This window comes from Vicugna pacos, unplaced genomic scaffold, assembly GCF_048564905.1.
Source record: "Vicugna pacos unplaced genomic scaffold, VicPac4 scaffold_330, whole genome shotgun sequence".
NCBI classification, from domain to species: Eukaryota; Metazoa; Chordata; class Mammalia; order Artiodactyla; family Camelidae; genus Vicugna; species Vicugna pacos.
The window spans coordinates 1-23,420 of record NW_027329008.1 but is presented as its reverse complement, the minus strand read 5'-3'; the positions used below and the strand labels follow the sequence as shown (position 1 = coordinate 23,420).

Genomic DNA, 23,420 nt, shown 5'->3' with positions numbered 1-23,420 from the left:
CCTCCCTTCTCTGTGTTAATGTTTCCCACAACCTCCATTACTGCAGATGAGGATGTAATCCTCAACTGAGGCCTCTAATCCCAGAAGACTACCAACCTTGAAAGGGAGGGCCCATCTACCATCTGTACACCCCGCACAGTCTATTTTGAGTCAAGCCCTAGATAACTGCTAATTGACACTGACCCTTGTCTTACTCCTGAGTTTTATCGAAGGAGCCAACATCTGGATGGAACTGAAATTTCCCTGCTGATATACAAGGCTGATAAACCACCCTATTCCAACATCTGATTTTTGGGGCTCTTCAAAACCCGGGTAAGGCCCCGCTTCATAAAAGACGGGTCCTCCACCTGCCATTCCCAGGGGTTCTGGGAGGCCGCGGCCACGCAGGGCTACCCGGACTCGCGGTACAAGCCCCAGAGCCCGAGGGGCAGGAAAGCCGGAGGCTGTGCCCCAGCCCTGTCCCCCCCGCCCCAACCCGCTCCCCGGCACCACAGCCCTCCCCGGCCGCCACACCAACCCGGATCCCACCCCGGTCCATGTCCACTGGCCCCGCCAACGGCGCGGCCGTACGTTTACTGTCTGTGAGACGCCGCCCCAGAAAGGATGTCGGCCGCCGACTGACGCGGCCAGAACTAGTGGCCCGGCCAAGCAATCCGCCATCCCCAGCAGCAAACACCGCCATGGTCCCGGGCAGCTGCACACTTCCGGAGCCCGCTGCCTGCCCCAGAAGCGCACGCCAGCCCGCGAGGAGCGCGGCGTCTGTATCCATGGCAACGCCGCGGGGCCCTCCCCTAGCGCTTGCGTCTGCGTCCTCCCGAGGCTAGACGTGCGAGGGCAGAACTTTCGGAGCCAATGGGAGCCAGGGCGCGGCCAGGACGGGGGTGGGGGGAGGCTTATGGGGCAGCTGGGCGGGGCCGGGGCGGGCGGGGCCGCGCGGAAGTCCTCACCTGCAGGTGGCACCGGCCGGAGGCTGGGGCAGTGCTGCCACCAGTGGGCGGGGCGGCGGGGCAGCGGGGCGGGGGCACCCTCACCTGTCTGTGTGCGGGGCTCAGCCTGGGCTCAGGGGCCTCCGCTTGCACCGGAAGTGGACCCAGGCTACCGGTGGGCAAGATAGAGGACTGAGCCCAGGCAGGCACGGCTGGCCAGGTAGGGCACCTGAAGTGCAGATCCGCCAGGCCGGCTGCCGGCCTTGAATACGCGCTGCTAGGCAGTTTCCAAGAAGACGGGATCTGTCCCAAGAGGGGAGGTAGGGCAGGGTGCCAGATGCCTGGTTGGGTGCGGTCTTACAGGAGAGCCACGTTGAGAGGGTGCAGAGCAGCTCCTGTGTTGGCGGGGCTAGGAATTTGGGGTATAGGGTGGGGATGATGTGTGCCATGACCTGTGGTCTCCCAAAGAACTCGCACCCCCAAGCAAAGGACCCTGCTCCCCCCACCCTTCACTGCATCCCCTGCCTTCCCCAGCACCACCGCCCCTGCCCCCGGAGTGTCCCATGACCTCTCCCCACACCAGGCACTGTCCCTGTTACAGGTACTTATCTCCTGGTGGTTCCAGCCCAAGGGTGGGGGCTGTATCTGATCAGTTAGGATGCCTGGAGCCTTTGTATGAAACCTCAGACTATAATGCAGGCGTGTACAGAGGCCCCTCAAACAGGATTCCCTGCATTCCCTCCCCACCACGCACCCACAGCGCAGCTGCCACACCAGGCCAAGCCTGCCGGAGGACCGCTGTTCCCTCTCCTCCTGTCCCTGATCAAGAGTGCACCGCCCACACTGCTGGGTATTTAGTGGGCCTTAGAAGAGCAGCTGGTATTTTCATGGACAAATATTTGCTCTTTTGGGAAGAGTTGAGTGCAAAGGGGTGTAGGGTATGCCTTTTCTGTTGTCCTGGAACTGGTGACTAGGATGCAAACTTAAGTCAAAGCAGTTTTTAGAGAGAGCCGCAAAATATCTTACCCAAAGATCACTGTTCCCCAACAAAGGCAACACCACCTGGCGGGTGGGATCCTGGTCCCTCTTTCTGGAGGTTGGGCTTTGCACCCTCCAGCTGGGACAGAGCCCGAAACAGCTCTGAACACGCTCCAACAGGCTTTCCCAGCACAAACTGCCTTTATTTTGAATCTGGCTGAAGGAAGCAGCTGAGAAATCTGGGTAAATCTTCCTGGGTGTAACCATGCCTTTTGTGCTGAATGAAAGAGCGGCTCTCCACATGCTTACATCTTAGAACTGAATGTGTGTCGAAGCCTTCATGCATGTAGCATGTTGGGAACAGCGTTTCATGGTGAGGGGAACTCTATAACTTACATGTGTATGGGGAAGCCCTCACTCCAACAGGCTTTTCCTGCACAAACTGCCTTTATTTCGAAATTGGCTCTTGCTGAGAAATCTTGGTAAGTGTTCTTAGGTGTAGCCATGCCCATTATGCTGGATGAAAGAGCGGCTCTACACTTGTTCACATCTCAGAAATGAATGTGTGTTGAAGCCCTCATTCATGTAGCGTGTTGGGAACACAGAATTTCGTGGTGAGAACTATGTAAATTACATGTCTATGATGAAGAACTCGCTAGAACCGGGTATTCCAGCGCATACTGCCTTTATTTCGAAACTGGCTTCTCAGAAGCCTGTGGTCTCCACTGCAGGTCTGTCTCCAAACCCAGGGCCAGCATGGTGACTCTGCTCCCCCTGTCTATTCTGGAAGGTCTAGGTGTCCTCCATGGCCCTTCCACCATTGTTTTTTTTGGAAAACTCCGCAGATGGAATGGGCCTGAGAACAGGAGAGCTGGATGCCAGAAGCCACAGCCCAGTGTGTGGCTCCTGGGAGGGGCATCTCCTCTCCGTGGGCTCTGATCTAACCTCCCCTCTCCCCCACCCCCACCCCTCTCCTCCTGCATTTCCTGATTGATCCCTGGATAATGGTCCATACCAGGAATGACCTGGGAGAGATTTTATGAGTCTTTAAGTGGAAAAAAAAGAAAGAAATCTTTAGACAAGTTACTGAAAGTAACTTCCAGCTTTACCGGGAAAGTCCTCATTCCAATGTTTAAGGCTAGTTGACAGGGTGTCAAATTGCTTAACCACTCACATCTGAGCAAGTGCTACCTCTCTCTCCAGCTCCCCGCAGCATCCACCTGTGGCAACTTGGCCAAAAGAAGGCAAGAAAGCTCTTTCCCCTCGCCAGCACCAGCGTGGCTTTGGAGTCAGTGGAGGCTGAGAGAAAGGGCCCCTCCCTGAGGTTTGGGGGGCCTCCAGCCACAGCCAGAGGAGCGGGGGTTTTCAGAGTGGCCCAGCAGGGGAACCAAGCAAGGCCACCTGGCCCAAGTCTTCCCTGCCCAGAGAGCCCCATGAACTGCTTTGGGCCACACTCCCCATTTGGACCCCCTGCAAAAAGGTACCACGGGAGCCACACCTGAGAAGGCAGAAGGACAGCCCTTTAGCCTGGGGTCCCTGCAGGTGTGTCCTGTGAGACCTGTGGCCACATAAGTTCCTTGTCTCTCCAGGTCACTGAAGGGACTGTGCTGGGCATCTTGGTGGTCAGGGACATGGGAACACCTCTAAACTCTGAAGAAGGACAGAGAGACTCTTCCTGGAAGCAAGGATTCCAGGGAGACACCTTGCCCATAACTGGAGGACTGTGTCCTGAATAGACCCCTGGGAGGCAATGTGGGGCTGTGGGGTCCTCTTCTGAGAAGGGAGCAGGTGAGTTTTCTGGGGGTGAGGTCCTGCTTTGTCCAGACATGTCCTTGTGTAAGACTCATTTACAAACACCTCCAAGTCCACCTAGGGGTGGCCCCAGAGGTGGGGGTAGAGGAGGAGAGTAAAGGGTGCAGACTTAGGGGCCCCCGAGCCACCCAGGGAGCCAAGGGTCAGTGGGAACATCTTGGGAGCCTAGTGCAGGGGTGGAGGACGAGCACTAAGAACATGCCAAGTCATGCAATAAAGTGACCTGTGACCACGAGACACAGGTGGCCGTACACCAAAAGAGGCAGATAGAAATTTAGACCCAGGATCTGAGAACCTTGAGAGGGGCTGGAGGGTCTCAGGAACCCTCAGGAACAGCTCTTCTAGGGGCACAGACATCCCAATACACACATTTCTCATGGAAGCTTTTTGGGGTGCAGAGTGAGTAACCAGGATCCTGAACTTAGTATGGAATCCCACCCCCTTGTTCATCACGGTTCCTGGCAATAAATTGCTGTCATTTGTCCCTGGACATGCACAGGGGAGCTGACTGCTGTGGGGGTCACTGCAGGACTAGAATCTTCTGGTGTGTGCTCTTTGACCACAGAAACCCAGGGGGATTTCTCAACGGGAGAACCTGGAGACCATGCCTGCAAGGACCACCCTCATGGGATGGCCAAGGAGCTCGTGGTACCCAGGTCACCAAGTGACGAAGTTGTGGGGTTGCCTGGGGTATCCTGGGGGCATGTAGATTTCTGAGGTCAGCACGTGGGCCCAGCACTGCTGGATGGTCTGCACAAAGAGGGGCCTGCCCTCCTGATGATGGCTGTTAACACCTGCAGGGAAACTGCTCTCAGGGCTCCTGGAGGTCCATATTGAGAGTGTCCTGCCAGCCTTGTGGGGTCATCTTCCCCTGATGCAGAAGCAGACCTCTCTCCCTTGAGGCCCAGGGGACACCTGGCTCAGGTCCCACCTGTGTGCCCTGGACACGCAGAGCCCCAGAGCTCTGGCACAGCCTGGGGTGTGGTTGTGTCCGGGCAAGAAAGGCCCTGGGAAGGGGCTCATTCAAGGGCAGAGGCCACTCTGCAGGGATGCTGGACCTGGAGCAATGCACTGCTTCAGTACTCCCTTGGGTTGGGTTTCCAAGCTGTGGGATGGAAGGGCCTCTCCTTCCTGCGGTGCAGTCTGGGGAACTAGATCCATCGTCAAGGTCAGCCCTGAAAATGGAGGCTACGCTACCTCCATTCCTGGAAAGAAAATCAGTCCCCTCCAGTCCAGGTGATTCAGAAAGTCATTCAGCAATTTTCGGGGCCCCCACTTTAGGCTTTGAATTAGAGCTGAGCGGCTTAGGAGGCCAGATCCCTGTCCGTGGCTCCAGGAGCAGGCTTTCTGCTGGGGGACAGGATCCTCACAAACACCTGTGTCTTTGTGGGACACTCCCCTCTGACAAGCTGGGAGGCAGGGTGCAGTTGTGGGAAATCGTGTTTACATGAGCAGAGGGCCACCATGTGGTGGCGGCACAGGAGACTGTGAGAATGAGTCCCACAGCCTTTCTGGAATCAAAAAACTGGCAAATGTGAAAAAGTGCATAATTTGTTTTATTGAACAGGCTGCTTATGTACGTTTGGAGGACCAGGTTCAAGGACTCAGCATCCCTCCAGGACAATAGCCTCAAGAGAAGAACAGACAGAGCAGGAGGAGATCTGGGGTTTCTCCCAGGAATGAGGTGGAACAGGGATTTCTGCAGATTTTCAAGGAGTCCCCGACCACTGAGCATGGGGTTACAGCCCCACGAGACCCCTGTCATGTTTGGCTTGGGCTCTGGCTCTGGCCTGCTCATGTATTCTTCCAGCAGAGTTCCAGAAACTCAGAGGGTGGACTTAGAGGGGCTGCGTTTGGAACCTAGTGAGGAGGTGGAGGGTCCTTTATATTGAGTCCCTTCATCCTAATCACCGTAGCTGAAGCCCAACACCCCCCAGGCCCCTATGGTTGCCGTGGAGGGAGAACAAGCCTGGCAGGCGACCTAGGGGTCCCACTACTGTGTCCTTCCCTTGTCTTCATTCCCTTTCACCGCGGAAGGTGTGATTGTCTCGTGTCATGGTGGCCTCCACAATGTCCCTCCCAGTAATCTCTCTTCTCCATCAGGTGGGGTTCCCAACCCCGCTCAGCCTTCTCTGCATGGATGCTGAAGGACCAGGCCCACCTGAAGTTCTGAGCTCGAGCAGTAAGGTGGAAACAAAGAAACCAATGGAAAAAAGCAGCAAGTGATTGTGGCAAAGCTCCCCACCACAGAGAAGCTGCCCTGAGTGGAAGGGAGAGTGTGGGCATGCCCGTTTGTTTCCTGTCTCCCAGTGCTCTTAGCTTTCTTATTGCCTACCTGCATGGTTACAACAAAATGATCTGTAAAACTGAAAATATTTACTCTCTCGCTTTTACAGAAAAGGCTGGCCAGCCTCTGGTCCGGTACCAGGCAAGAGACTGGAGTTCCTTTCCAGCTTGGAAACATCTTGGCAGGCCCAGGTTTGCAAAGGTCTTTAAGAGTAGTTACGGAGTTTTGCTTTTAAACTTTTTTACGGCTGTATATACTTGTGAGATGTGGTTGTGATGTATAATTCTGAGCCGGGATTTTCTCAAACTGTTTCTCACTTCTTATACCAGACATTCCTAAATTCCAAGTGGAACTGCATATTAAGGAAGCCATGGAATTTAGGAAAAGGATACAGATCTCATTTCCTTTTAAGCATCGATGTACCTCCATCATGGCAGTATTTGTTATGTGTTATTGATAGGGGAACTAAGTAGTAAACAGATTAATAGAAAATAGGGGATTTTAGGTACACAGGTTCATCTTTTCAATGTTGTTTGTAATATTTGCAGTTTAAGATAACCATTCCTGAGAAACAGGCAGCCTCTTAGAATGAAATAGCATTTCCTCTGAACCATAATTAATTTTTATTTTGTAGACAGCAGGAAGGGTAATAACACATCACACATTTGGGGACGTCAAAGAGAAAATGTAACTTTCTGGGAGCTCACTCCCCCGCCTCCCCCTGCCCTTTTTACTGTCCCATTCTCCCTGGAAGGCTCTTTCTTATCTTCTGCTCATGGCTCCAGTAACTCTTTCTTCCTCCTTGTTCCTCAGCTGGTAACGTTAGTTTTATACTTTGAACAAGCAAACAAGCCAACAGAAGAGAAATTTCACAAGCAACTCCCAGCACATCCGCTCGCCTTCTGATGTCTGTGACCTCACTCTCAGTGCCCCACTGCTTATTAAAATTGGCATCGAAAGCCAGTTCCTCCAAAAGTCCCCGAGGCCCCATCCCTCCCATCTTCTCTGGGTTGTCACTCCCAAAACCATCCTCTCTTTCACTGCCTCATCTATTTTGTTCTCCTGCTAGTTGGCACCATCAGTATATAAACGTCCATCCTCTTAAACAAACAGCACTCCTTGACCCTAATTCACCCCCACCAATTGCCACCCTGTGTCTTTGCAGCAAATCTTTAAGGAGTTGTTTAAACTCACTGTCTGCATCTTCTCTTGAGCCATCCCCTTTTACACCCACTCTGGCTTTTCGCCTGATCCCTCGCTCTATGGAAACTGCCCTGTCAAGGCCATCAGTGACCCCATGTTGCTAAATATAGTGGTCAATTTTGACTCCTCATCATGCTTGGCCCCTCGGCAGCATTTGACCCAGCTCTTCCATCCCTCCTACCCCGTGTTCCTGCTTCACTCAACCTCCAGCCCATCTCTCTGTCTGTTTCTGCTTTTGGCCTGCTGGCTGGTCCTTTGCCAATGTCTCCTGTTTTTTCCAAACATATACTGTGGGTGTTCCCCAGGGTGGGTTCCTGGGCCTCTCCTCTCTCTCTCTGCTATTCCTTTGGTGGAAGCAACCCAGCCTTGGAAATTGGCATGCCATCAATTTCTCGATTTCTCCAAAATTCCCTGATTTCCCCTTTCCATCTGAGCCTTTATCCCTGAGACTCACATCACATTCTTTTCCTTTCATTCATCTTGCTTTCTCATTCATATATATGTTCTACTATGTAATTACTTTTCCAAATTTTGAATCAGTACATATATATCATGTAAAATGCTCAAATATGTATTATTTCCACTAAGATGCTAATTCTACCTTAGAACATTTCTGCACTTCTGTATTTATGTGAATAAAGCGAATAGTATTTCTACAAGCCTCATAGTTAAACACTGTGTTAGTTTGGGGCTATTATGTAACATGAAATAATGGTACATCAACATAGTCGTTTTTCATTTATTTTTATGTAACACCGAGATGAGGTTTTTGCCCTGAAGACTGGTTTTATTGAAATTTTACCTAAGTTACGGACAGTCAGTTTATGTGAAAGCCCTCAATTCTCCCCTTTTTTGATATATGTTCCATTTGGCTATATATAACATACACCTTGGCATGAAACAAAATTCCCAAATCATTCACATAATACAATTAATATGTTTAAATTATATTTTTTAAATGTTAAAAAGAAAAAGAAAACAGATTCCTCTACCTATTAGGCACTTCTGTGGCAATATGTAATACACCCCTTAACCATGACATTGAAGAACTGAGCTGATACCAGCCCCTTTCCACCTGCTCAGCCCCACCTTTTCCCATCCCCTGTGGATGGAGAGGACATCCCTCCCATTGTCCAGGCCCAGATGTTGGAACCATGTCCTTTCTCTCTCTTTCTTTTACACTCACAGACAGCAAATCCAGCTTGTTAGAAAATTCTGGATATTCTGTCTTAATTAAATACCTGCTCTCTGCTCCCCGCCCTCCTAAGAGCCACCTTCAGCCCTTCCTGGATACCAATAGCCTCCTGTTTCCATCTTTGCTTTCCTACAATCTCTCATCCACACAGGGTCAGAGGGAGCCTGTAAAAACATACATTGCGGGTGGTGGGTGTAGCGCAGTGGTAGGCCGCATGCTTAGCATGCTTGAGATCCTGGGTTCAATCACCAGCACATTCATTAAAATAAATAAATTACCTCCCCCCAAAAAACACAAACACAAAAGCATAAGTTGGACTACATCACCCCTCCCCTCAAAACTCACTAAACGGGTCACCATGTCATTAGGAGCCAAAGTCGTCACAAAGGCCTCAGGACCCGGCGTGCTCTGCCTCTCTGCCCACACTCTCCCCCTCACTCTGGGGGCCTCTGGCTCCGGCTCTTCCTTCTTCCTCCGGATCTATTCTGCTTCAAGTTCATTACTCCGTGAGATCTGCCAGGATTGCCTTATTCTCTCCTGCCTGCCTCCCACCCCACCGCCATCACCCGAGTTTGCTCATATCACACTTTTTAAAAAAATTTTTCCAAACTCTTGCTACCCCAACATGCTGCCTGTTTCCTCTGCTAAAATTCTGAGCCCCCAGTGATGGGGAGTCATGTCTATTTTGTTGACTGATAAAGCCCGAGAGCCTTGGGAACGGTCTAGTTAGGAGATTCCCATACGTAGTAGGAGCTTATACACATTTGCTGAATGAATGTAGGTGCCCTGGTCCAATCCGATGGAGCACTTCTGTGACGTGCTCAAAGAATAACTCTCCTTTCCACCTGAGAGGGGGTGACAAATTCCTTGGTGATTAAAGGCAAGAATTTTTTGCTTTATGCTGTTAACCTTAGGCGGGGAGACTGGGGGATCTTCATATATATTTTTAAATTTGGTTTACTCTGCAGTTGGTCTTTGGTCTCTGTATAATTTTGAGAAACTCTATATGAGTGATCATTCTTTAATCAGATTGAACAGGTTCCAGGGGGAAGGACCAAGCCTGTCCCATCAGCCATCCTATGTGTCATGTCCTGGGACCCAGTGGATGCTCAGCATGTAAGTGAACCGACAGGAGTGAGTGAAGAGATGGGAGCATCTCATTATTGTGGCGGCTCTCTGTCCAATGCCTTGAGATTTGGGGAAGGGTTTACGAGTGCAGAAGGGAGAGGTCAGGTCCTCTGTGCTTTTCCTGAGTGCCCTGGCCTTACCCATTCCCCCAGCCCCCTCTGGGCAGCCAAGCCAAGGAGCTGGGCCACCAGGGGTTGTGCTGATCAATAATCCACCTTCACCCCAAGTCCGGGGGTAGGTACACATGGTTGTAGACACTGGAGTCAGGTCCTTGGAGGAATTCCTCACTGAACTATGTTTTGGACCTTTTATTTTTCTCTAGAACCTCCAGCTGAAGAAGATTGTCTTAGACACATGAAAGTTGAGGACACCTTCTGTCCCCTCGCAACCCAGGTGGGGCTGGGAGTCTGCTGTTTCTATAGCCGGTGGGCTCGAGTTGATTTGGGCATCCCTGTGCCTGAATTCCTGCAGTACACTCGGTGGTAAGGATGGCGGTGCCTGGCAGGGAGGGAAGCGGGTCGGGAGACTGTACAGCTGGGCTGATGTTAACCTGGGGTGAGCGGGAGCCTGCTGATGCATGGCATCTCGGGGCAGGGAACTCTCCACACTCAAGAGGGGTTCCCACTCCCGCAGGGTCCCTTTGATCAGGGTGCTGGGCTGTCAGGGGACCACAGGGGTCCCAGTGAGGATTAGGGTGCCTTCAGGCAATGGGAAGTGTGGGGTCCAGCGGCAATTGAATTAACTGTGCACCCAAACCCAGCCCCCACCTCTTTCAGCCTGTTTCCTAATCTGCAAAACTGGAATGTTTTTAAACATCTCACGGGGTCGTTGATGGGCTGGGACAGACTAGACAGTCAGGAGCTGGAATTCCTCTGTCCCCTGATTGTTTGCCTTCTTTCTGACTCTGCTCTCACAAGCTCAGTCTCTCTGTCTCTCGCTCTTTCACTTCTAACTTTCTCTCATGCTCTGGTTTCATTTGATTTCCAACCACCGCCCCTCCCCTCCGCCAATCCCCAGATGAGTGAACTTGATTTCTATGTGTCAGTTCCAAATTCCCAGGAAAGATGCTCTGTCACCCTCTGGATCTGTTGTCCAACCCATGAGTTGTGGCCAGAGGAGCGAGTCCCTCTGGGACCAGCAGATATTCTCTGCCCATCCCGCAGCCACCACTGTGGGAGCACATAGCTCTCCGTGGAGGAAGTACTGGCTGTGACCTTGTGTCACTAAGTGTGAATTTATGTCTTCTCTTGAACCACCTTCATCCTCCTAAACAAAGATGAAAATTAAACACTCCCGGGATTTGTGTCATGGAACACTCAGGGTGGGGGCTAATGGGGCTGGAATCTCTGCTGCATTTAAGGGGCTACAGTGAATCCCCAACGAGAGCCTGCAAAGGGAACAGCACCGGCCCCACCCGGCACTTAGGACGCTGAGTCTGCGTGACGTTGAGCCAGGCTTCTGACCACAGCTCAGGGGTCTGGTCTGACCAGTTAGCCTTTGAAACCAACCAGCTTTGGATTCCTCAATCCCACCCTGAGGTTTTACCTGAACCATCAGCTTCTGTATCTCTGAAGACAGATGATGAGGACCCTTCACGTAAGCCGTTCGCACAGCCCTGTTCAGGCCTTTGTGCTGCAAGGTCTGCCCGGCGAGCTGACCGAGGTTGGTATTTTACTGATGTTAGAAATAGTCTGGTTTCCCGATGTACTGTTTCACTGAGCAAGCAACAGAAGCCACTTCTCGCTGATAAAAGCAGAAAAGGGACATAATGAAAAGATACTGGGAGGGTGTGTGGAGTGGCCAGGACGGGAGCCAACCCAGGAGCTGTAGGAGGTGTTATGGAGCCCCAGGCACCAGGCTGGGAGGGGTGCTACCGGGCCCCCTGCCACCCCAGAAGGGACCCCCTCCACCCGACCCTCCACCTCACTCACTGCAGGTTCATGTCCCGGCAGGGCCAGGTCACACTGAAGCCACCAGCACACACCTCAGTGGGGGAGCTGGCCCCGTCTGAGCTGCGGGTGTGCCTGGTGTGGGGAGAGGCCCAGTTAGAGGAAGGTGGTTCCTCTACTGTTCCGAGTTAAGGTGCAAGTCAGTGCCCATCACTCAGGAGAGCCGGGCTGGACGGACCTCATTGTGGTGACTAGGCTGTCTGAGTTCACTTATCACTTTCTATGTTTGAAGGCCCTGGAGGGAGAAAAAGTGAAGGTTCTAGTACTTATTTTGTGTTTCCCACGTACCAGGTGTGGTAAGCAAGACACTTCAGACAAGGCCCAGAGCAACCACGTAAATAGGCCACAGAGCAAGTCATGCAGTCAGGCCTCTGTGGTCCCGAAACCCGTGTCCCCATCGGCTCCATAGTTACCAGTGGAAACTAGGCGGATTTATGGGACTGTGTGCTCCTGTGGGGGCTGGGATATGTGTGTTTAAGTCCACATCTTCAGAAACTCGGCTAGAACCACAGACACTGATTGCACAGAGGCAGAGGAAGGGAGGATTCCAGCCTCTGGTCCAGCTCGTGTGGAGCTCAGAAGTTCTTCCTCCTGTCCTGAAAATAACACCAGATCTGAGGGAGCTGCAAACCCACTGCTCTTCTTAGATCCCAGAAAACTGAGGGGGAAAGCTGCTCCCAACCCAGAGAGGTTGCAAAGGGAACAGCGGGCAGGCTTGGAGAGCCACAGCTCCCAAGGCAGAACCAGCTTTTGTAAGAACCCTGGGGGCAGGCAGATTTAACAGGTCCCTGAGGCCAGCAGGAGGCTCAGTGTGGGGATATCAGAGTGTGACAACTCCAGGGGGCCAGTCAGAGGGGCCCCATGCTCTTTTTCATGTATTTTACATCCAGGACCGTGTCCTGTTCTCAGAATGAAGGTCAGAGGATAACTCCTCATGCTTCCTGCCTGGAAAGGATAAAATAACTGTATTGAAATACACCCAGAACATTCTGCTTCATTGGGGGAACCTGTTTTTTGTTTGTTTGTTTGTTTGTTTAATGAGAAATAATTTTACCAGAGCCTAACCAACCTGGGAGAAGGGAAATCCCTTCTGTGTCACCCAAATTGGGGTGGGGGGAAAGAGACACACTTGTGGAGGTCACAGCTCAGGGCACAGGCTCAATGAGAACTAATCACAGGACTGCAGATGCCCTGCTCTGTCCCGCTCCCCCAACATCTTACCTCCATGTCAGTAGGGCCCGTGTGTAATAACAGGAATAAAACTAAAAGAAGTAAATGTCTCAGGAGTGTCTAGGGAAAACCCAAAGACAGCGGGGAGATGAAAACAAGGACACACAGGCTGTTTTAGCCTCTCACACAATTAGCTGTAGCAAACTACACACAGCCCAGCCCCAGTAGATAAACAGACAACCTCACAGAAGAAATTATTTATTTTGGTTCTCTTACCCAGTGCATTCCATGGTGCATCCTCGCCTAGAATTGAGTGGAAGCAAGTCCATCTCAGAAGGGACATAACTGAAGAGGGATGGCTTCCCAGACTCTGAGGGACAGAGACAGCACCAGCCTGGGTTAGAGAAAGGTGAGGGGTGGGGTAGGGTGTGGGCTGCCTTCTTCCCCAAATAAGGAACCTTCCTGAGGCCAGCACAGTAGGAGGGAGGGCCATGGGGTAGAAGCAGCCAGACTTCATCCTGAGAACTGATGGGATGCCTCAAAGGGACCATTCAGGTGCCCAAACTGGGCCCTGAGTGTGGGAGCCAGTCGGTCTGACTCAGAGCCCAGGACTGAGGTGGGCGCACAGCAGGCCGGTCTTACTTGGCCGGATCCATTTCACTTCTCCGAAGCCCTGTGTAAAACATGAAGCGTGGACGGCCTGATGAGCACAGCTCTGACCTCAAGACCGGTTTCAACTCCTCTCTTTCCAGAGAACAGCATCTCTGAACTCGTCCTGGGTGACCTCACAGAGATCACCTTAGTGGCCCAGGCTAGTGACCGGGAACATGTACCTTCCTGCAGGCAACCCCTGACGTCCACTGATGCATCATATACTGGCAAAGAGTGAGTCCCTGTGCATTGGTCTAACAGCAGAGACTCTGCCAAAGGCCCAAGAGGTGGTGTGTGGGACATGCAGGGGTGCAGGAGTGTAAGCAGTGCAAAAGTGTAACTGGTGACAGGGGTGCAGGGGCTGTGGAGGGCGCAGGCGTTTCAGGGGATGTGGGGGTGGAGGGATGCAGAATTGCAGAGTGTAGCAGGGGTTTAGAGGTGCAGGGAGTGTAGGGATGCAGGGAGGTGCTCAGGGACGTGGCCAGGATTAGAAGGCAAGTGCACATCCTTGCAGTCAGCCTGACCCAGGCAGGCTATTGCAATGCTTTGGGGCGGCGGCAGCGGCGGTGGGGGTGGCCGTTGGGAGGCTGCCCGGGCAAACCGGTCGATTTATTCTCTTCCCTGCAGCCTGGCCTGGGGTGGGGATTGGCCGCCGAAGATTCGCCAGACGTTGCACTCCAGGTAAGCTTGCTCCTGGTAGGTGGGGCGGTTAGGTCAGCGGGCGGCGGCAGCGGCAGAGGGGCGGAGCGGGGCTACCCCTGGCGAACGGGTGGAATAGCTGCCTTGTCCTGGCTGCTGGGCCTGGGAGCGGCCTCTGCTTCCCCAGGTCGCCGGACACGCCTGTCCCACTCAGCTTGCTGAGTGCGGAGTGGGGGCGGGGCCGTTAAGTTCCGGGGCCCACGGGGGGAGGGGGGCTGCCGCGGGGGAGCCGGTCAATTCGCTCCGCTCTCCCCGGCGGCGGAGCCAGGGGCGGCTTCTACTGCCCTAGAGGCGGGACGCGGGTCTCCAGATGAGCTTGCTCCTGGGAGGCGGCGGCGGAGGCGGCAGGGGCAGGGCATGTGTTCCAGGGAGCTTCTCCATTACTTCTCTCCCCTCGGCCTGGCTTGGGGGCGACCTCTGCCGCCGGAGATTTGCCTGAGGTCCGACTCCAGGTGAGCTTGCTCCTGGGAGATGGGTGCGGTGCGGTCAGGGGGCTGGTAAGGTGGTGGCTGCAGGCATAGGGAGGCTGCCCCGGGGTAGCTTGTGGATTAGCTCCATGTCTGCACCACGAGGCCTGCAGGCGGCTTCTGCTGCCCCAGGTCCCGGGACACCCCTGTCCCAATTTGCCTGCTGGGGGCGGGAGGCAGGTTAGTCAGGGTGCAAGGGTGGCGGGGGTCGGAGGCCTGCAGCGGTGGAGCAGGCCCATTTACTCCCATCTTCCCCGCGGCTCGTCCTGGGGGCGGTCTCTGTTGCCCTGGGTTACGGGACACGTGTATCCTAGTCAGCTTGACCCCGGGAGGCGGGCGTGATACGTTTGGGGTGGTGGAAGCAGCGGCGCGTTTTCCCATGAAGCCGGTCCATTTGCTCCCATTTCTCCTCATGGCTTGCCCTGGGGGCGGTCCCTGTTGCTCCAAGTTCGCCGGACGTCCATCTCCAGGTCAGCCTGCTCCCTAGAGGAGGCCACTGTGAGGTCAGGGGGCAGGAGCGGTGGCTGATGCGGGGGGATGGGGATGTATTGGGGAGTTGGTAGATTGGCTCCCGTCTCCGCGATGGCCTGGTGTGGGAGTGGCCTCTCCTGACCCAGATCAGCAGACACACCTGTCCCATTCAGCCTGCTGGGGAGGGGCTCCCTGGGCGGTGCCTTTAAGGTGCGAGGGTGGTGACGTCGAGGGTAGAGGGCCTGCAGGGCGGAGCTTGTCAATTTGCCCTTCTCTTCCCCGTGGCCAATCCTGGGGGCGTCCTCTGCTGCCCAAGAAGCCCGATGCCCATCTCCAGGTCAGCTTTCTCCTGGGAGGCGGGCGCGATGAAGTCGAGGGGAAGGGGCAGCCAGCCGTCGCAGCTGCCTAATGGGGCCACTTCTCCTTTCCCCTGACCTGGCCTGGGGACGGCCTCTCCTGCCCAAGATTCGCCTGACACACCACACCAGGTCAGGTTGCTCCTGGGAGGTGGGTGCGGTGAGATCAGGGGGTGGAGAGGAGAGGGTTACTGCCTATTGCGAGCTGGAGGATAACCTCCCATCTCTCTGGAGGCCTGATGTGGGGGCGGCCTCTGCTGCCTCTCGTTCCCAGGTCACAAATCTCAGGGTCATATTGTCACGGGGGTGCGTTAAGTTGGGGGGCGGCGGGGTGATGGTGAGAGTATGGGGCCTGCCTCTTGGGAGCTAGTGGTTTAGCTCCCATCTCCCCAGCAGCTTGGCCTGGGGTCAGCCTCTGTTGCCCCAGGTTGCAAAGCACAGTTTCTCTGACAGCTTAGCCACCGGAGGTGGGCAGGATGTGCTGAGGGGACTGAGGCAGCCACCAATGCAGCAACGGAGGGGGCTGTCCCTGGCAAGCTGGTCAATTTGTTCCCATCTCTACCTTTGCTTCCCTAGTTTCGCAGGACGTCCTTCTCCAGTTTATCCTTCTCCTGGGAGGTGGGCTCAGTGCATGCAGCCCAAGGTCTGGGCTCTCCCCTTGGGAGGGGAGGAACTCTCTTGTTCTCCTTTGTCTTTATTCTTCAGTGAAGGGGTTACTTGGCCCAATTCTTAATCCTGAGAAAGTGTAGCCTGTGTTATGGAAGAGCTGCTGGACAGTGTGCTTTCTAGGTGGGTTTTCACATCAGCTGATGCCCCAGGCAGACAGGAAAGCTATTACTCAGAGCTTCTTAGTGTGGAGTTGGGGGATGGCCCTGCTGTCCTCACCATACTTTTTAAAAATATGTTACTTCCCTCTTTTTCCTAGGTGACATTTTAGGTTATTGGGTCACAGATTGCTGGCACACCCATCCCTGTTCTCAAACATCTTTTAAACTTGGGTGAAGTGATAAGTAGGGGAAGAAGATGATTTACTGAAAGGTAAGAATACGTAAATTTGCATTAAAGCTACCTTCTGTCAATCTTTCTCAAATGATTTTTGTCGGATTCAAAATCAACGACCTAGTGAATGTTGTACTCTTGTGTAAATCATTGATCTTTACATCACATTTGTTGAGTGGTCAACGAGATTTGTTTAGTAGATTATTCCTGAAAGGAAAAGCTCAGGATTTTGATAATTCCTTGTCTGATGTTACCCAGGCAGTCACAGTAGAAGACACAGCTGATATAAAAGTCCCTCACCTGCCTGAACTGCAAAGCTTCTGGGATTACCGATTCCTGAAATGCAGGTGACTCTTGATGATAATCTGGGGGATGGTTTATATGATCAGATTCTTCCAGTCCTGTAAATGGGTTCCGTGGCCCCAGCCCCGGGAGAACTGGACATAAGGGCCATATCGTGAGGGGTGGGATGGGAAGGCAAGGTGTAAGAGCTGGAATCACTGAGATTCAACACTCGCTAAACACAGACTCCAGAGCCTAGTTGTTCTGTTCTGGATTTGAGAGTTTGTTCAGACATGATTCTTGCCCTTCAGGAGTCACTGCCTGGGTGGAAGTAACCTTTATATAAATCTGAGGAGGATGGAAATTAAGTAGATGGGCTGTTACGGTTCTCAGTGTGCCTAGGCTCGCTCTTCCAGGCACTCATTGGACTAACGAGAGTCATGTTATTCACTCATTCACTGATTTATTACCCTTGAACTGATCATTTGTCCCACAGTAAGTGAAACAAGGGATCAGGAACCTGAGTTTTGTCCCCTCTCCTATCACTGATTGTATCTGTCAGTCGGGCGCCCTGCGTATGCATTGTGAAATGGTGGTATTTCTTGCCCAATGGGGCTGCACTGTCAGTTCTGAGAATCAGGGGAGACACGTGGGTAGGAAAGCACCCTGACACACATGGCCCCCCCACCCCGTGAGACAGCATTGTCGATGCTCAGGTTACCCGATGTAGACCGCGCTGCTAAACCTGAGCATGGTTAGTGATCTTGGTGGCTATGAAAATACAGACTACCGGTCCCTACCTCTGGAGGCTCTGAGGGTGTGTACCCCAGAATTCTGCATTTTTAAAAGGACTTTAATTCTGGTGAAGATGATCTGAGTGTCCCACTGAGAAACACTGGTGTTCGAGGCACGAATATTGAGGATTCTCAGGGAGCGATGTCTTTTCAGGATGGTCCTAGGGCCCTCACTTGAGACTTTTGCCTTGGGTTTAATTGTATGTGTTCAGAAGTGATGTCTCTCACTTCCAGTGCTTGTAAGCGTGCTCTGTGCAGGGATTTACTCTCAGTAGATGGCAAAAACTATGATTCTTCAGGTCACCGAGCTAGAGTGTGAGCGATCTTTTATTTTGGTGTTCTTTATAGCAATGCAGAGTCTCCCGAGAAGAGATTCAGACTTAACAGCTTTGTGTCAGAATTTGGAAGACCGCTGGTGCCCAAGGTGTTCTCTGGCAGGGCAATGACGAATCTAGGTCCCTCTTTCCCTGCTACATCAATGAAGTGGACCACTTGGACAAGGCCAAAGCTGGTATCTCAACCATTGCCCTTGACAGTGATATTCGGCTCCAGGAAGCCTTCAGATGCAGCAGGTGGCCAGAGGAGGAGCTGAACAGGCTCATGAAATGTGACATCCCCAACTTCATCAATACAGACCAGAACTCTTCCGTTGGGGAAGATGATTTCCTGATTTTGGAACCACCGATTGTTCTAGAAAATAAGCCATTTGCTCAGACCTCACACAAAGACTTGAATTGAGAAACGTGCTTTGTCAAGTGTCTTTCTGAAGATGTGAAGTCTGTCTTTGTATGGCAGGAATTGCCCTTTCACAAAATTGTATGTGTTTGTGTCTGAGAGAGGGAAATGGAGACAGACAGAAAGACAGAGACAGAAGAGAGCCCCCTCAGAAGAGAGCTAGTTAAGGTGAGTTTTTGTGCCTTTAAAAAAAAATTTGGGGTTTTGGGGGGAACAAAGTATTTACACTGTTTCATTCTCCTATTTGGAAACCTGGCCCCATCCTCAGTGTCAGTGGCCTTGAATGGGGTTGGCACGGTGCGTTTCATCTGGCGCTGTCACTACCACACTCTGCCTTTAGCATGTTGCTTTGCCTGTCAGGGCTGCCACCCTTTTAACCTTAAGGCTAGGAGTCTGGGGTAGATGATCCATCTCAGCTCTGCTGTTTTGAAAATTCCTGATGGCAGCATAAACCAGGCCCTACCTCCTGTCTCTTGCTGGGGCACCCCTCAGGTTTGTGCCTTCTACTCAACCCTTTACTGAGCCCAGTTCTATCAGGAGCCCAAGTGCCTACCGGGATGGAAGGAGACTTGTCTCTCGTGGTCACGGTGGCCGACATTCCCATTGGTTGTGCTGAAACAGCTCTTTTGAGATCCCCTGGCCACCCTTGCTCAAACCTGAGGACAACACTGTCGTTTCTTTCCTAGGAGGAGGATCAATGCATGGTGCACTTTATGACAATCCTGTCCCCAGGAATGCACGGAAGTTTTTCAGCTGAGTGAGGGGAGGTGCCTCTGTGTCCCTGTGTCCCTGTATATCTGTCTGCTCACACTACCCTGCCACCGGCTACTGAGCAAGAAAAGTGCTATTCACCATGCTGTGTGTTTTGCAGATGTGTAGGTGATGGTCGTCTGGCTCGTGTGTGTGGGCTTGGAGCTGGGATGTTGAAGGGCTTATAAATACCTCATCAACATGTATTCAAGGTGGCCTGGTGCCACACAGACTTGATTCATGAAGGCAGCAAGCCTGAACACTGGTTTTGAAACAACTTGGTTTTGATCAGTCACACTGCATGCATGACTCACTGCTAATCTCTGGGTGGTTTTTTCATTTTAGATTTATTCACCCAGTGTCTTGCTTAAGCTGAAAAATACTTTTATTTCACCAGAATATTCTCTGATTCTTTGTTTTCACACATCCAGTTTTTTAATTCCTTTAAAAATTGTTCTGTGTTTATAATGCCTCCTGATTTCTATCATTTCTAGTTTCCCTGTGGCCTGAGCCATGCACCAGATTTTATGTAGGAACTGTTCCACCAAAAGGAATCCCCTTGCTATAATATCTTTTGAGGAAAATATTATTCTTTAAGACCCTAACACTAATTCGTAGAACAAAGCATGGAACATTTCTTGTAGTTAATACATGTTCATGCAAAAAGAAACTTGATATTTTCATTGAAGAATGTTGATTTTAATAACTTTTACTAATGTGAATATTGTTATTCATAATTTAAGTAACCAAATAAAACCACAGTTATTTATTATTAAGATTAAAAACTATTTACATGGTCTCTCAATTAGAAGACTGAAGTGTATTTAAAAATGGAAAAATACCCATGATGACACCATCTTTTTTATTAACTAAATACCAAGAGCTGTGCAGGGTTATGATTTGACCACCTGCAAGCTGTCAAGTTAGCATGAGGTAGTTTGTGGATGCTGCCAGAAGACAGGAGACTCCCCCAGGATCAGAGACTAAGGACTTCCTGCCAGCACAGCAGACAGCCAGTGGTTCATGTTCATGTTGGTTCCTGAGTTCCTTTCCTATTGCTGTTGTAACAAAGGACCACAGACTCAGTGGTTTAAAGCAATACACATTCATCTTCTCACTGTTCTAGGGTGCAGAATTGCAAAGTCAATGTCAGTGGACTAAAACCAATGTGTGGCCAAGGCTACGTTCCACACCGAGGCTCTTGGGAGGGATTCATCTTCCTACCTTTCCCAGCTTGCATAGGTGCTCATACTCCTTGGCCCAGGGCCCTGTGTCACTGTGACTTCTGCTGCCACTTCACATCTCTGTCTCTGACCAATCTGCCTCTCTCCTCTAAGGACCTCCGTGATGACGTTTGCTTTCCCACAGTAATCTGCCATCCCAAGGTCCTTGACAGTCACACCTGCAGAGTCCCTTTTGCCATGCACAGTGACATATTCCCAGGTTCTAGGGATCAGACCGTGGACATATTGGGGGCCATTATTCTGCAAAGTTCTTCCCTTTGGCTCCACTGGTTCTTGTTCATCCCACATGCAAAATGCATCCACCTCATCCCAACACCCTCCAGAGTCTCATTTACTACACCATCAACTCAAAGTCCAACATGTAGTCTATGTATTACCAGCTCAAAAGCCTAAATATTTTCATCCTCATCACCTAAGTCAGGCATGAGTGAGACCCTGGGTGTGATCTTCTCTGCTCAAAATCCTGCAATGGCTTCTCATTTCACACAGTGAAGAAGCGAGAGTCCTTATGGTGACCTTACAGGTTTCCTCCCCCTCCCCAAGCTGAGCTCATCTCCGGTTTTCTCCCTGGCTCACTCTGCTCCAGCAACACTGGCCTCCCTGCTGGCCCTTGGGGACATCAGACTTGCACCCACAGGCCTGTTGCCCTGGCCGGTCTCTGTCAAACTCATATGCTGAAGTCCTAACCGCCAGGACTACAGAACATGACCCCATTTGGTAATAGGGTTGTTGCAGAGGTCATTGGTTAAGAAGAGGTCATTAGGGTGGGCCTTAATCCAGTATGACTTGTGTCCTGATAAAAAGGGGCAATGTGGACACAGAGATACGTGTACATGGGAGATGACGTGATGAAATGTGGAGAGAAGACTGTCGTCTCCAAGCCAAGGAAAGAGGCCTGGACCAGCCTCTCCCTCCCAGCCCTCAGGAGGATCCAGCCCTGCTGACACCCTGCCTGCAGACTCCCCACCCCCAGGGCTGTGAGACAGTGAGCCTCTGTAGTTCCCGTCACCCAGTTTGCGGTGCTGTGTTAGAGGAAGCTCAGCAACTAGCACCCCCTTCTCAAGGTCCTCAGTGAGGCCTGCTCTGGCCATCTCATTTTAAACTGGAAACTGCCTTCCCCATGTCTCTGCCCCAGAAACCCCCTCTCCCTGATCATATTATTTCTATCACCTTCTAGAATACCATATATTTCACATGACTGTCACGACTGTAGTTTATGTTCTGCTCTTCCTCAGTCCTACAGGGACAAGGATCCTTATTTGTTCACTGACGGACCTCAGGTGGCTTGACCAGTACCCGTGGCACAGCAGTCAATACAAATTGGCCGGATGGAAGGAGGGATCGTTCCTTACATTCACAGGTGAGTGAACGAAGATTCCGGGGGATTGAGTGTTTTGCTCAGGCACAGAGCTGGTAAGTGTCAGGCCAAGGGGGGTTTCAGGTACCTATGAACCTGTGGGAGTCTTGAGTGATTCCCTTTCCATTGATTAATATTTCTCAGGTGTCTCTTTTTCTGGCTCTAACTTTTGACTTCTTTCTGGTATTCTTCTAAGCTTTCAACCAGTTTTAAGTTTTAATTCTGCTTTGTCTCAGGTAAACAAATGGAATCTGTAAATCTTTTAACTCATTATTTCATCTAAATACATTGTGATTAGTGATGATGTTGTATTTCTGGCCTCTTGTTTTGTGATTTCTATTTGCTTTGCTCTGCTTTTCTTCTGCCTTGCAGTCATGCTTAAGAGCATGGCGTGTAGAGGCAGCCTATCTGGGCTTGGTTCCCTCCCTTGCTAACCATGTAACCGGGATATGTAATCCCTTTGAGACTCACTTTCTTCATATACAAAAAGTGGTACTATCCACCTCAAAGACTGTGAGCATTAAGTGATAAAATGGATGGAGAACTTAGAATAGTGACCGGCGTATTTTGCATTCTTCATTTTGACTTCTTTATTTTTATTCTCTTTTTAAACAATTACTTTAGAGATTACTGTTGAATTTTAATGAACACCCTAGATATTGAAGATTAAAATGTTACTTAACCCATACATTGAATTTTATATACCAAATGATATCTGTATTTTGTTTCCATAAGTTCTGTTTAGCTCTATAAAAAAATTGATCTGCTTTCTTTTACATGATGTCCTGATTGTTCATTATGTTACATAAGATTCATTTTATCTTTTAATGATTCAGTCATACTTATTTTATGCTCTCTCTTAGATTGTTTCATAATTTTAGGCTCTGGAATATTAATCATCCTGTGTTTTACGGTGAGCTCTTTCTTCCCTGTGGCATTTATTTTCTTCTGTTTATAGTTGTGTGTCTGTGTGTGTGTAGAGTTGTGGGAGTTTCTCTATAGTGAGTACAATTTTTTTCCTATGATTGTCCCTTACATCCTGGTTTATAAAGTTTCCCTAGAGAACAATTTTGTGTTGCTTATCCTAAGGCTCCAGGTGATATGATCAACGTTGAATTATATTTTTCAGTTTGGGAATTCCGGAATCTTAAGTGGAGTATCAATATGGATTCCACATTCATATAAAGCAGGGGCGTGGAGATTATATTTTTTTAAGGGAGATTTTGTTTTTCCCTAGAGAACCGGCTGTTTCACCCCTTTCCTGCGTGCACAGGTGGAGAACTTTGAGTCTTCCTTTCAGTGAAGAGTCAAGTCGTCCAATACGTCTTATGCAGAGGTTTCTATAAAGGAAGACTTCTACATCTGGTATGGACCCTTTTTCTTAATGGACATTGTATCCCTATTTATGTGCAGATGAAAACCCCTTCCCTCCAGGGTGCTGTGGCATCAGCTCACAAGATTACCATTTTTGCGTTGTGTCCTCTTTTTATTGTCACCTGGGAACTTCTCTCTCCATAGTTATCTCTGTGTTACTTTTGTTGTTGTATTTTATACGGCATTACTGAAAGTTTTACTTAAAAGGGATCCTAATTAGTTCTGTTTACCTGTTTCCAGAGCTGAAAGCTTCAGTTCTAGAGTATCTGTTTGATTTTTCTTAAAAATACATTCCAATATATTTCTCTGGTGAAAGTCTTGACCCTGTTATCTGTTCTCCCATCATTTCCTTATTTTCTTGATTATATTAAAAGTGTTTTATAGCCTTTATTGGTAACTCTGATGCCTACATCACCTGGGGGTTTGCATCCTTTGTCTAATATTTCTTATTCTCATTTTATCCATCATATAGTCTTGACATGTTGCATGTCTAGAAATTCTTTATTACATGGCAGACACTGCAAATGAAAAATCCATATCTTATCTTCCGTAAGAGGTTTTCTACCTTCCCGTTAGGCAGACAGGGTGAGAGA

The 23,420-nt window shown here is 50.7% G+C and overlaps 3 long non-coding RNA genes across 3 annotated transcripts; all 3 read left to right on the top strand.

The window, feature by feature from the left end:
- Positions 1-3,606: 3,606 nt before the first annotated feature.
- LOC140695545 (uncharacterized) lies at positions 3,607-5,994 on the top strand. The gene is made up of 3 exons (XR_012071194.1): positions 3,607-3,692; positions 5,284-5,400; positions 5,820-5,994. It is a non-coding gene; the product is annotated as an uncharacterized lncRNA (long non-coding RNA).
- Positions 5,995-6,026: 32 nt separating this feature from the next.
- LOC140695546 (uncharacterized) lies at positions 6,027-10,007 on the top strand. Its single transcript, XR_012071196.1, has 3 exons — positions 6,027-6,194; positions 9,431-9,517; positions 9,852-10,007. It is a non-coding gene; the product is annotated as an uncharacterized lncRNA (long non-coding RNA).
- Positions 10,008-14,862: 4,855 nt separating this feature from the next.
- Positions 14,863-22,870, top strand: LOC116278310 (uncharacterized). Its single transcript, XR_012071197.1, has 10 exons — positions 14,863-14,935; positions 15,253-15,424; positions 15,998-16,081; positions 16,218-16,330; positions 16,550-16,638; positions 17,716-17,801; positions 17,904-18,270; positions 18,789-18,977; positions 21,332-21,456; positions 22,691-22,870. It is a non-coding gene; the product is annotated as an uncharacterized lncRNA (long non-coding RNA).
- Positions 22,871-23,420: the final 550 nt, after the last annotated feature.